Below are 11,407 nucleotides of genomic sequence, written 5' to 3'. Positions count from 1 at the left end.
AGAACTTCGTTTTCAACAGCGTTGCAGATTTCAGTGCATTGCATTGAATCTAGAAGTAAAGGCTGTAAGAATGTATCATCATACTACTGCATTTAAACAGACTAACAAAATTTAAGTTAGGATTATGCAACTGGAATTATTTGTATCACAACTACCATAAAGTTGAGATTACATCCTGGAATGCTTACTAAATAAATAGCTTATAGAAAAAGGCAAGGTATTTCTGTAGGGTAACTTCTTCCTTCAGCTGACAGGCAATATGCACCCTTCAGAGAAACTACTGAACATTTTATCCATCTGAAAACAATGTGATGTTGAAATTCACTTGTGAAAATACTGCCCTGTTGTTCTTTGCAAGTGCACATATGCATGTAAATGAGAACAGAGTTTGGCTGGGACATTACAGACACAGTCTACACTGTTACCCAGCATTTTCTAAGAACATCTGCAGCATTATCCTGAGACTCTTCTGTGACTGAAAGCAAACTCTGTGCTTTAGGATCTGAATATAGTAATTCAAAGCTGCTTCAGTACAGAGAACAATTGTGTATTGTTTAGTCTATGAGACTGAATTAAATGACAAAACTCAAAGTGCTTTTCACTGACGAAGGAAGTGGCGTGCGTGCATTACTATAACTCCCAAGGAACGAGCTATAGATTTGCACAGTTAACATATGGATGTTTATACAATTGCATCTAACTGCAGATGATATTTTTTAACCATACTTAATGGTTATTGGATTAAGTTCCATTCACATATCCCTTACAAAGCATATGTGATGATAGTAATAATCTAAGATAAAGGAGGCAAATATATATAGTATATATTTTAATATACATGTATTTTAATATATGTATGTTAATATCACACAGTATCACAGTATGCTGGAGATTGGAAGGGACCTCAAAAGATCATCTAGTCCAATCCCCCTGCCAGAGCAGGAACACCTAGATAACGTTACACAGGAATGTGTCCAGGCGGGCTTTGAATGTCTCCAGGGAAGGAGACTCCACAACCTCCCTGGGCAGCCTGTTCCAGTGTTCCGTCACCCTCACTGAGAAGAAGTTCCTTCTCAAGTTTAAGTGGAACCTCTTGTGTTCCAGTTTGCACCCATTACCCCTTGTCCTATCATTGTTTGCCACTGAGTAGAGCCTGGCTCCATCCTCGTGACACTCCCCCTTTATATATTTATAGACGCTTATAAGGTCACCCCTCAGTCTCCTCTTCTCTAAACTATAAAGACCCAGCTCCCTCAGTCTTTCCTCATAAGGGAGATGCTCCACTCCCTTAATCATCTTGGTTGCCCTGCGCTGGACTCTCTCCAGCAGCTCCCTGTCCTTCTTGAACTGAGGGGCCCAGAACTGGACACAATATTCCAGATGGGGTCTCACCAGGGCAGAGTAGAGGGGAAGGAGGACCTCTCTCGACCTACTAACCACCGCCCTTCTAATACATCCCAGGATGCCATTGGCCTTCTTAGCCACAAGGGCACAGTGTTGGCTCATGGTCATCCTGTCGTCCACTAGGACCCCCAGGTCCCTCTCCCCTACACTGCTCTCTAGCAGGTCGTTCCCCAACCTATACTGGAACCTGGGGTTGTTCCTGCCCAGATGCAGGACTCTACACTTTCCCTTGTTATATTTCATCCCGTTATTCCCTGACCAACTCTCCAGCCTGTCCAGGTCTCGCTGGATGGCAGCACAGCCTTCTGGCGTGTCAGCCACTCCTCCCAGCTTAGTGTCATCAGCAAACTTGCTGATAGTACACTCAATTCCCTCATCTAAATCATTGATGAATATATTAAATAATACTGGTCCCAGTACTGACCCTTGAGGCACTCCACTAGTTACAGGCCTCCAACTAGACTCAGCCCCATAGACTACAACTCTCTGGCTTCTCTCCTTCAGCCAGTTCGCAGTCCACCTCACTACCTGGTCATCCAGTCCACACTTCCTCAATTTAGCCGTGAGGATGCTGTGGGAGACTGTGTCAAAGGCTTTGCTGAAGTCAAGGTAGACCACATCCACCGCTCTGCCATCATCCATCCACCGTGTTATTTCCTCATAAAAGGCTAAGAGATTGGTCAAACATGATTTCCCCCTGGTGAAGCCATGTTGACTGCCCCTCATAACCCTCTTATCCTTGATATGCTTTAAGATGGCACCAAGGACAAGGTGTTCCATCACTTTCCCAGGGATGGAGGTGAGGCTGACCGGTCTATAGTTACCCGGGTCCTCCTTCTTGCCCTTTTTGAAGACTGGAGTGACATTTGCCTTCCTCCAGTCCTCAGGCACCTCTCCCGTTTCCCAGGACTTGGTAAAGATGATGGCGAGTGGTCTAGCAATGACTTCCGCCAGTTCCCTCAGCACCCGCGGGTGCATCCCATCTGGACCCATGGATTTATGGACGTCCAGATTGCACAACTGATCTCTAACCCATTCCTCATCGACTAAGGCAAGTCGCTCCGTCGACCTGACTTCATCTAAGGTCTCAGGGGTATAGGGCTCTTCAGGACTGCCTGCAGCAGAGTAGACAGAGACAAAGAAGGCATTCAGTAACTCTGCCATCTCTGCATCTTCTGTCACCAGGGCACCCATCCCGTTCATCAGTGGGCCTACATTGCCTCTGGTGTTAGTTTTGTCTGCCATGTACTTGAAAAAGCTCTTTTTGCTGTCCTTGACCCTTCTTGACAGGTTTAATTCTAAGGAAGCCTTAGTCCTCCTAGCTGCCTTCCTACATCCCCTAGCAGCAGCCTTATATTCCTCCCAAGTGGCCAGCCCCTCCTTCCATGACCTGTAAACTCTCCTCTTCCACTTGAGCATACCCAGCAATTCCCTATTTAGCCACACAGGTCTCTTGGCCCTCTTCCTTGACTTCCTACGTGTCGGGATGCTCCGATCTTGAGCACGGAAAAAGCAGTCCTTGAATGTCAACCAACTATCTTGGGCCCCTTTTCCTTCAAGCAGCCTTGCCCATGGGATTTCCCCTAGCAATTGCTTGAAAAGGCCAAAGTTTGCCCTGCTAAAGTCCAGGGTTGCAATTCTACTTGGTATTCTACTAGTCCTACCACACAAGATCCTGAACTTCACCATCTCGTGGTCGCTGCAACCAAGGCAGCCCTCTACCCTTACTGCTTCAACCAGACCCTCCTTGTTAGTGAGGATGAGATCCAGCAGTGCTCCTCTCCTGGTCGGCTCATCCACCATTTGCAGGAGGAAGTTATCATCCACACACTGGAGGAACCTCCTGGACTGCGGCTGGGTTGCCGAGTGGTCCTTCCAGCAAACATCAGGGAAGTTAAAATCCCCCATGACGACCACGGCCTGTGACTGTGAGGCCTCTCTCAGCTGCCTGTAGAAGGCCTCGTCAACTTCCTCACCCTGATCTGGGGGTCTGTAACAGACACCTACAACAGTATCGCCCCTGCCAGCCTGCCCCTTAATTCTCACCCACAGACTCTCAACTCGCTCATCATCTGTCCCCAGACAGAACTCGGTGCATTGTAGTTCCTCCCGCACATAAAGAGCAACCCCACCACCCTTCCTGGCTGGCCTGTCTTTCCTGAAAAGGATATACGTATATTACACAAGTCACATATTATTGTTGTAACTAACACGAAGCTCTACTGTTCAAGGTCTGATGGACTAGAAAACCTGCCTGTGTCACAGTGGAAGAACCACTGGATTTTTAATACATTCAAAAATGACTAGAATTGATAATGCAGTGTGCTGTGCATTGAATAGAGTGAAGGCTTTCGTATCATCATCTGATGATTACAGAGATGATTACAGGTGTTTGTTTGACAAAGTCCAGCAGTAAGCATTAATGAGAAAATCAACTAATACCACCCCTAAATCCAGGGTACAGCTTCGTAAATTGGTTCAGCCACAACCTCTGCTCCTTTATGCTCTTGCTTCTACCAGCAAAGTTGCCCTCATCTCATTCCTTCCCACAGAGCTCTTCACACTGCTGATTCAAAAGTCTTTATTTTACTTTTCTGAATTGTGGTCTTGACACAAAACTCAAAGTAGTGGATTGTCACTCCCATAGGGATGTGCATGCACGGAAGTGCTTGTTTTGTGATCACATTATCCATGCAGTTCCTTAGTACACTTAACAAATTATTATCATTCCTTATTATAACCCCTATCACAAGTCATGTGTTTTCCCACAGATATCCCTGCTCTTGAATCGGAAAGCAGAATAGCTTCAAAATTGAGAATCCTTTGATTTTTCAGTGTCATTTGCACTAGTGTCACAATCGGCACAATAAGGTAGCATATTTTTGTTGGTTTTAATGTTTAACGACACAGTTGTAGAGTGATTGGCTCAGATATGGAACACTGGTAGAGGTAATACCACATCATTTCCTCATGTTGAGGAACTATCCTTCACACCATCTGTTTCAAATTCCCATTCATTCAGAAAATATCAAACCCTCTATAAAATCTTTTTAAAGAGAAGATTTGAAAGTTGTATCTGTTAGTGAGTTCTATGTATATATGTATATGTGTATATATATGTATATATGTATATATGCATAGATATTTATCGATGCATATATGTATATATGTTCTATATTAGCCCTATGTACTAAAAATAGTAATTTTCATAATAATAACGATTCTACGAACTTAACGGTCGAGTTTTTCTTCCTCCATCCCCCTTCCCCATTAAGCTTGAACTGTTGATTCAGGGAAAATACAGTTGTTGGTTGAGGGAATAATACATGTCACTAATCAGAGAGTTAATTTCTGTACATCACTCCTTTTCTAGAGAACTTAAGTCTTTACCATGAACATCTCTGTAGGCACTGTTTTCTTTCCTTAGCCATCCATATATGATTTTTATATGTCACCTTCTTGTGCCTATTTACTATAATAACAATGATGCAGAAGGTAAGGTAACTCACTTGGAGGTGTGAAATGCGTTCAAGAAGCCTTCGAATCTGATATTTAACACTGTTCTTGTTTAAAGCTTGGCTACAGAGACAGTAGCATTATGACTCAAATAAGCAGTGCAGCTGGTATATACAAGTGCTGAAGCAATCTTGAGACTAAAAAAATATACCACCATAGCCAGCTATAGAATACTGGGGATGTAACTTTGGTGTTTCTTGGTGTTTTGGACACTTAAGATGAAATATTATTAACAAACATCTTTCCTTGTTTCTTCAAAGGTAAACAGACACATGCCTGAAACACGTGTTCAGAATCAGTATTTCATTCTTGTTACCACGTGCAGAATGTAAGGGCACATTTTTATCTATCTGTACAATTTCTCTGACATGGCTGCAGAAGCACGTCTGAGAATGCTTCTTATACCAGTTACATCAGCCATTTCTTCTTATCACACTAAATCATTTGTAACCATTTGTGTTCCCTGTGTGCTAGAAATGCAACTGCTGCCAAGGCAGAAGTACAACGGGAAAAGCGATCGATGGGCACTTGCAGGAGGTGCCAGGGCAGTTACATGAGCACCTCGTGTTCTCCAGCACACTAACAACAGCTCTAACATTGTCTTCCCCAGGCCATGAGAAACCAGCTACAGTACTTCAGTGACACACTGACTGTGTTTTGTGATGGAAAGAAAGTGGGTCTTGTTATGTCTTGTAATGGAATTTCTACTAGTACATAGGTACTAATTCCAGTCCTAGCAGTTACCACCTAGGTAATGATGGGCTCTGCACTGTGCTGAGGATAAGAAATCACAGTGTGACCAGAAGTCAGCTGAAGAGCTGTAAGAAGACTAATGGGAGTAGCTGCCCTTTCAAAAATCAGCACTTCCTGCCTGCAATTGCACAATGAGCTATAACAAAGTGTATCTTACGGGTAGGGTCTAGCAGATGCCTTGAGAGCTTCTTGTTGGTTAAGAAGTGGCTTTACAGTCATCTCTAGTACCACAGCTGATTTCACACATCCTGAAAGGTCTAGCAATGATTAATTAAAATGTCTTTTGTTTTCGATGTTTAGAGAGGAAAAACATTGTTAGGACAGGTAGATACCACAGTTAAAAGAAGCAAGCACCATTCCTGGGGAGGGCATAGTGTGAACATCTCTAATGTCCATACAAGATGCCACCCAGTGTCAGAAGAGTCACAGAAGTGGCAGATCTGTCTCTAACTCCTACATATGACAGACCTTCTAATGGGAAAGCTGAGCCAGAGAAAAGGAACAGGACAAACAGCTTGACACCTAGGAGTTTTGATACCTTGCTATCTCCAGGTGCCAGAACTGTGGAGCGGGACCAGTTTGGGTGACTGAGAAACTGGAGGAGCTAGACTTAAACATGTGGAAGTTGAGAGAGACACAAAATAGTCCCTAGATGTTTTCAATAGTGCATAGCTTCAATAATGTGCAGTTTCTACTTTGAACAAGACTCTGACAGGGAAATGCAAAGGGCAGAGAAGGTCAGGAAGAGATGCATGGCAGAAAAGAGCAAGGTGAGTAGCAGGAAAGACAGTTTTGTGGCTATCATCCTGCTGGGCACTAACAAGTAGCACAGTTTGCAGAGGACAGCTTGGCCAGCTGGGGTCCAAAGGAGGCTGTATCTTTCAAATCACCGTGCCCATCCCTGACAAGCTTCAGTAAACTTGATAAATGCATTCCACTGCTGCTGTCAGCAATGAAGCAGACAAAAGCTCTGTATCACCAGCTGAAAGAAAGGGTCATTTACTGGGGAGCTTAAAAAAAAAATAGATTTCCAATGAACTGAAAATCCTGCTGTTAACCAGCTCTAGTGGTAAGCAGTGCTGTATCAATTGCTTTCAACACAGCAACTGTCACTTCTTTTGACAATTTGCATCTTTTAAATGCATATTTTCAATCAACACCTTAGACTTCTGAGCTGTCACTATGCTCACATGTCACTGCCGTTACAGCAATCACAAGTCATCGCTCATCAGAGTGATTGCCAGCACTGCACTTCTGCCAAAACTGCCAATGGAGGTGGTTACAAGCTTTAATAAAGCAGTTTAAAGTGTGTGTGCATGTGTGATTGGGGGGAGACAGAGAGGGAGAAAGAGAAAAAGAGACTAAATTGCACTTTTGAATGCTCAGGTGGTAGAGCTGTTACAGAATTACATCAGGCCAAGAAAGAATTGGTATCAACTGTTCTGGTTTTAATGAAAACAAAATAAAACTCCAACCTATCAAAAAACCCCAACAAAACCACAAACCTGAAACTCTCAGATAGTATAAACTGAGTTTGGAATGTGCACCTGTAATACCCTTTGGACACAACATAGGCAGCAGAAGTCAGGACACCTCTAGGCATGCACAAACCCCTCTTCATGTGCACCCGAGTACCACCAGCAGATATATCAGATTAAAAGTTGTCAAACATTAACCAACAGCACTAACAACATCTGTCACAATTATTCTTTTATTGTAATCTTGTACCCCTAAAGACAGTGGGAGAAGTTTGACCTTCTGCTTTAAAATAGCAAGTGTGAAAAAGTTTTGGAGGTCCATTACAGACCCCACGTCTAAGCCTGTCCTAGCCTTTGCGTGTTAAATCATCCCATTACAAAAGTCTAGTTTATGAGTACTTAGCCAGGGTAGACTACTGGTACTGAGCAAGGCTGACAGTTAACTGGAGCTGGTTCAAAATTTTCTGAGATGTGTTTGCTATTGAAAACATTAATTCAGTTGTCTAAGCATATTTTGCTGGAAGAAATGCCATTAAAATGTTTGCAACATTATTATTATTATATTCTTTTTAGGTATTTGTAAGTATAGTATGAGAAAACTTAAAGGCAATTTACAGTGTTTCAGTATTATTTCTTTAAAGTCTTTGAAATAGTAAGGTTTTTTTCCCCCAAATTCCTACCTGTGATGAGACTTGTGGTTAAGTTCCAATAAATGGATTTTCTCTTTCCATGACTTGATTTCTACTCATTTTACTTGTCTCTTCCCTGAAAAAAAAATGTGGGCACGTACATTACAAACAAACATTATAACTGCATTCGGGCCAAATAATACTACGTCAAGGTGATGGTACTTCATTCGCGCCTGGAAAACCAAAATATTAAACATTTTTTATATAACTTACACTAAAAATGTCTCTGTATTGGAACCTTTTCAGTGAAGAGTGGACCTAAATGTAAGGAATAATTAGATAAGATTTTACATGAATATTTTCCCAGCAAAAAAGAGCGTAGAGCTTAACCAGGGCCCTGATCAATACTGCACACACCTAGCATAGCCTGATGTCAAAGCACGCATGGTACTTCACTTCAGTCATGCCTAATACTTCTGCTAGTATTACAGAGGAATAGAGGAACGAGAAATGGGATTTAATATGAGTTAATAAACCTTGGGAAACTAGTATTCATGATTAACTGACAACTGAATGCAGCCCATGGCTTTTTGTTTAGGTTCTGTATAACAGAATGAGAGAACTAAAAGTAATTCCAATCTCCCTTCATCAAACAAAGAAAGTATCGCCTTACCTGGAACTCTTTATTTGCTGAGGCATTCAAGGCACTGCATACCCAGCTGGTTCCTTCTCTAGGTTTTTAATGCTTGCTCTGGATGTCATCATACTCTGGAAGTTACCATTTGGTGCTAGAGATGTATAAGTAGCCAATTTTGTTCTGCAGTTACTAATGTTAAATGTTAATTTTATTTTCCTTTCTGATTTAAACCCTCTGAATTTCCTTCATGCATACAAAGTTAGAAGTATTTAAAAAAAATAAAACCATTCCAGTGGAGGATTGTGACAACCGATAGTTTCCATGGTTTGTGTGCTTTAAGTGATTTAGATTCCACAGGCAGGATGATGGCATGATTTACAGAAGCACTGCAGGGTCACTGTTTATTGCAAGCCTATGGGAGAATGCATGTAAGTCCAGCAGCTTCTGCAATGAGGCTTAAGAAGGCCACATCGGTATAAGAAATTCTGGAGTTTATAAATCTCTCCAACATCAACTGTCATTGCAATCAGTGGGGGTTTGGCAGATTTCAGTCCAAGTCGGATGACATGTATTTGACCATTGCATTTGAAGTGATAGAATATGGTCCTGCTTATGGTTCAGATACTTTAGTATGTAAGTTCTAAGTATATCAACTGAATATCTCTCATTTTCTGTTTTAAAACTAACAAGTCCCTGTTTTCTTCAGTTCAAAGTAAAATCATCCTGAAACAAAACTTCTGTAGGGCACCACTGATTTGACTTAACACACGACACACAATATTCAGCAGGACAGCAACATTCAGCAAAAAATCCATTACAACCATGTGTGATCCCTTTTAATTCTTATCCCACAATGAGTAAGATGCAAGATAAGGATCTTCTCAGCCTTAATAAAAATACACTTTTTTAAGGACAATATCTGTTATACACATGTAATGGAAAATGCAATAGAGATGATTACAGCCTAAACTCTCATTGACAAGGCTTACAATTAAAGGTTTTGTGTGGTTGATATCTTCCTACACTGAGTCTATAGCATACCTGGGAGTCCAGAATGTGTGATGGATCATCCTGAAATCCACTCAGTAGCCAGTGAAATGATCTCCCACTGCCCTTCTGTTACTGCTTGAAAGTGTTTTAGGTTCCAGCAGAGAAGTCCTGTGGCTACTGGAAGAGGAGCAGAGGAAACGCTCGTTAGGAGGGCATGCAAGCCTCTGACAGAAGCAGGCTGCTGCAGGCGATCTTCAGTGGTGCACTAGGGCCTGAATCTCATAGCACTCAGAAGATGAAGTACCTACATCAGCTCCCTAAAGCTCTATCAGCAGAAATTTTGCACACTGGAAACAGAGAAGACCTGAATTACTGTGTAACCAGAATAGGTACTCCAACTTTTTTCTAGCTTTCTGGGAGTGAATTAACTCCACTTTCAGCACTGCTGTATCAAATACTTTTTTTTTAGTAGAACCACAGATGTGAAACTTTGCACTGACGAAGCTGAGAACAATGACAAGGACGGAGATCAGAGAAAGAAAGTAAGATGTCAACAAAAAACAGCCACATGATGAACCCTGACCATCTGCAGGATTGCTTCAGCTTGGAAGAATTTAATTTCATTTGGCCTGTGTGATCTGCCTCAGAACTTTTTACATTGTCATTGTATGAACAACGCTCTCTGATGCTTCCCTTGTGGTACATTACATTCAAAAGCCATTACCTGAAGCCACTAAAAACAATAGTTGAAATAAAAAAAAGCCCCTCTAAATTTCTTGTTCTGCTATACCCCTTGGTCAAAGCCACAAACCCCAAAACTTACTGCTTTATGAAAGTGGAGCATTAAGAAGAGCTGCGAACGCAAAAGGTTAATAATAGAATTGTGACAATCATTTGGCTGGGTAAGGATACAAACAGAGCAGCTCATCTACATTGAGCACCAGTGCAAGACCTTAAGACTGCTGCAGCTTCCATCTTAAAAAAATGATTCCCTGAATTCATGTGGAAAAGAACTGCAAGACTCTCAAGATTAATGCCGGATTATGACTTTTAATATTTGAGCACCTTAAAATTCACCCCTCTTTCCCTTGAGATCAGCACAGCTTTTTTCTCCTTTGTACAATTTTAATCTTTACAACTATAGGTATGGCCTTAATTTTCTGAATAAGTGTATCTTTAAATAGTCTGACTAAGGAAAAAGTATCTACTGCTACCTTCCTCAGCCTTCAGATGGTCATATCTTCATATTACGTGCATGCGTGTGTGTGCTCCTTCATAAATACATTCTACGTATGATTTATTTTCTCTTGAGCAGGGTGTCCTATCTTGCAGTTTGGATACTCCTGCATGCTTTGTTAGGTTAAATACGCTAAATCCAACATTTAGGTACCACCCTGGGCATTCAGACTCTCATGAGCCTGAAGACAGGTAAAGTTTGCTGGTGGGGAAGCCAGCTTCCTTCCTCACCTTGCCTACTGACTCGTGACTTAAACAGCAAGGTCTCATACTTCCTAAATGAATTCCCTAAGAACTGCCCAATTGCAGTAAATACCCAAGCACAGTCAGGATTCTGGTGTTTATCCCTCTGTTATTCTCGCTCAGGTTGTTCAAATATTTAGAGTCAGGCAGAAAATTAAAATTATGCTGTAGTTTAAGCATCCACCAGGGACACCCGGAGCCTCTTCTCAACACTCACACAAAGCCCTACAGCTTCACCTGAGTGAGACCAATTCCAGAATGTAAATCAGACAAAATGTGAATTAAACTTTAGGAGCTCCACATCCTTAATGACAAATGGGATACGGAGCTTTCCCTGGGATACTCTCATGGGCCAGCTTCAATATTTTGTAACTACAGATTATTCCTCTTCTCCTTTCTACAGTGGTTGATATAAATGAAGTTATTTCTTAATGCTGCATGACAACACATAATTCATTAATTTTCATATTGCCTTGATTTTTCTTGCCTATTCCTTAGTTTTATTCACATTAGCTACACAA

At 41.7% G+C, this 11,407-nt stretch overlaps 1 long non-coding RNA gene across 1 annotated transcript in view; it reads right to left on the bottom strand.

Moving 5' to 3' along the window:
* Nucleotides 1-9,228: 9,228 nt before the first annotated feature.
* LOC134157130 (uncharacterized) overlaps nt 9,229-11,407 on the bottom strand; it is a 38,318-nt gene continuing 36,139 nt past the window's right edge. The window contains exon 5 of the long non-coding RNA XR_009962197.1: nt 9,229-9,581. This is a non-coding gene — a long non-coding RNA (uncharacterized LOC134157130). The remainder of the gene's footprint in view (nt 9,582-11,407) is intronic.

This window comes from Pezoporus occidentalis, unplaced genomic scaffold (assembly GCF_034315485.1).
Source record: "Pezoporus occidentalis ecotype Australia unplaced genomic scaffold, CSIRO_AGI_Poc_V1 ctg93, whole genome shotgun sequence".
Classification (NCBI taxonomy): domain Eukaryota; kingdom Metazoa; phylum Chordata; class Aves; order Psittaciformes; family Psittacidae; genus Pezoporus; species Pezoporus occidentalis.
Note: the sequence above shows the minus strand (reverse complement) of the source record. Positions and strands in the feature narration are given on the sequence as shown.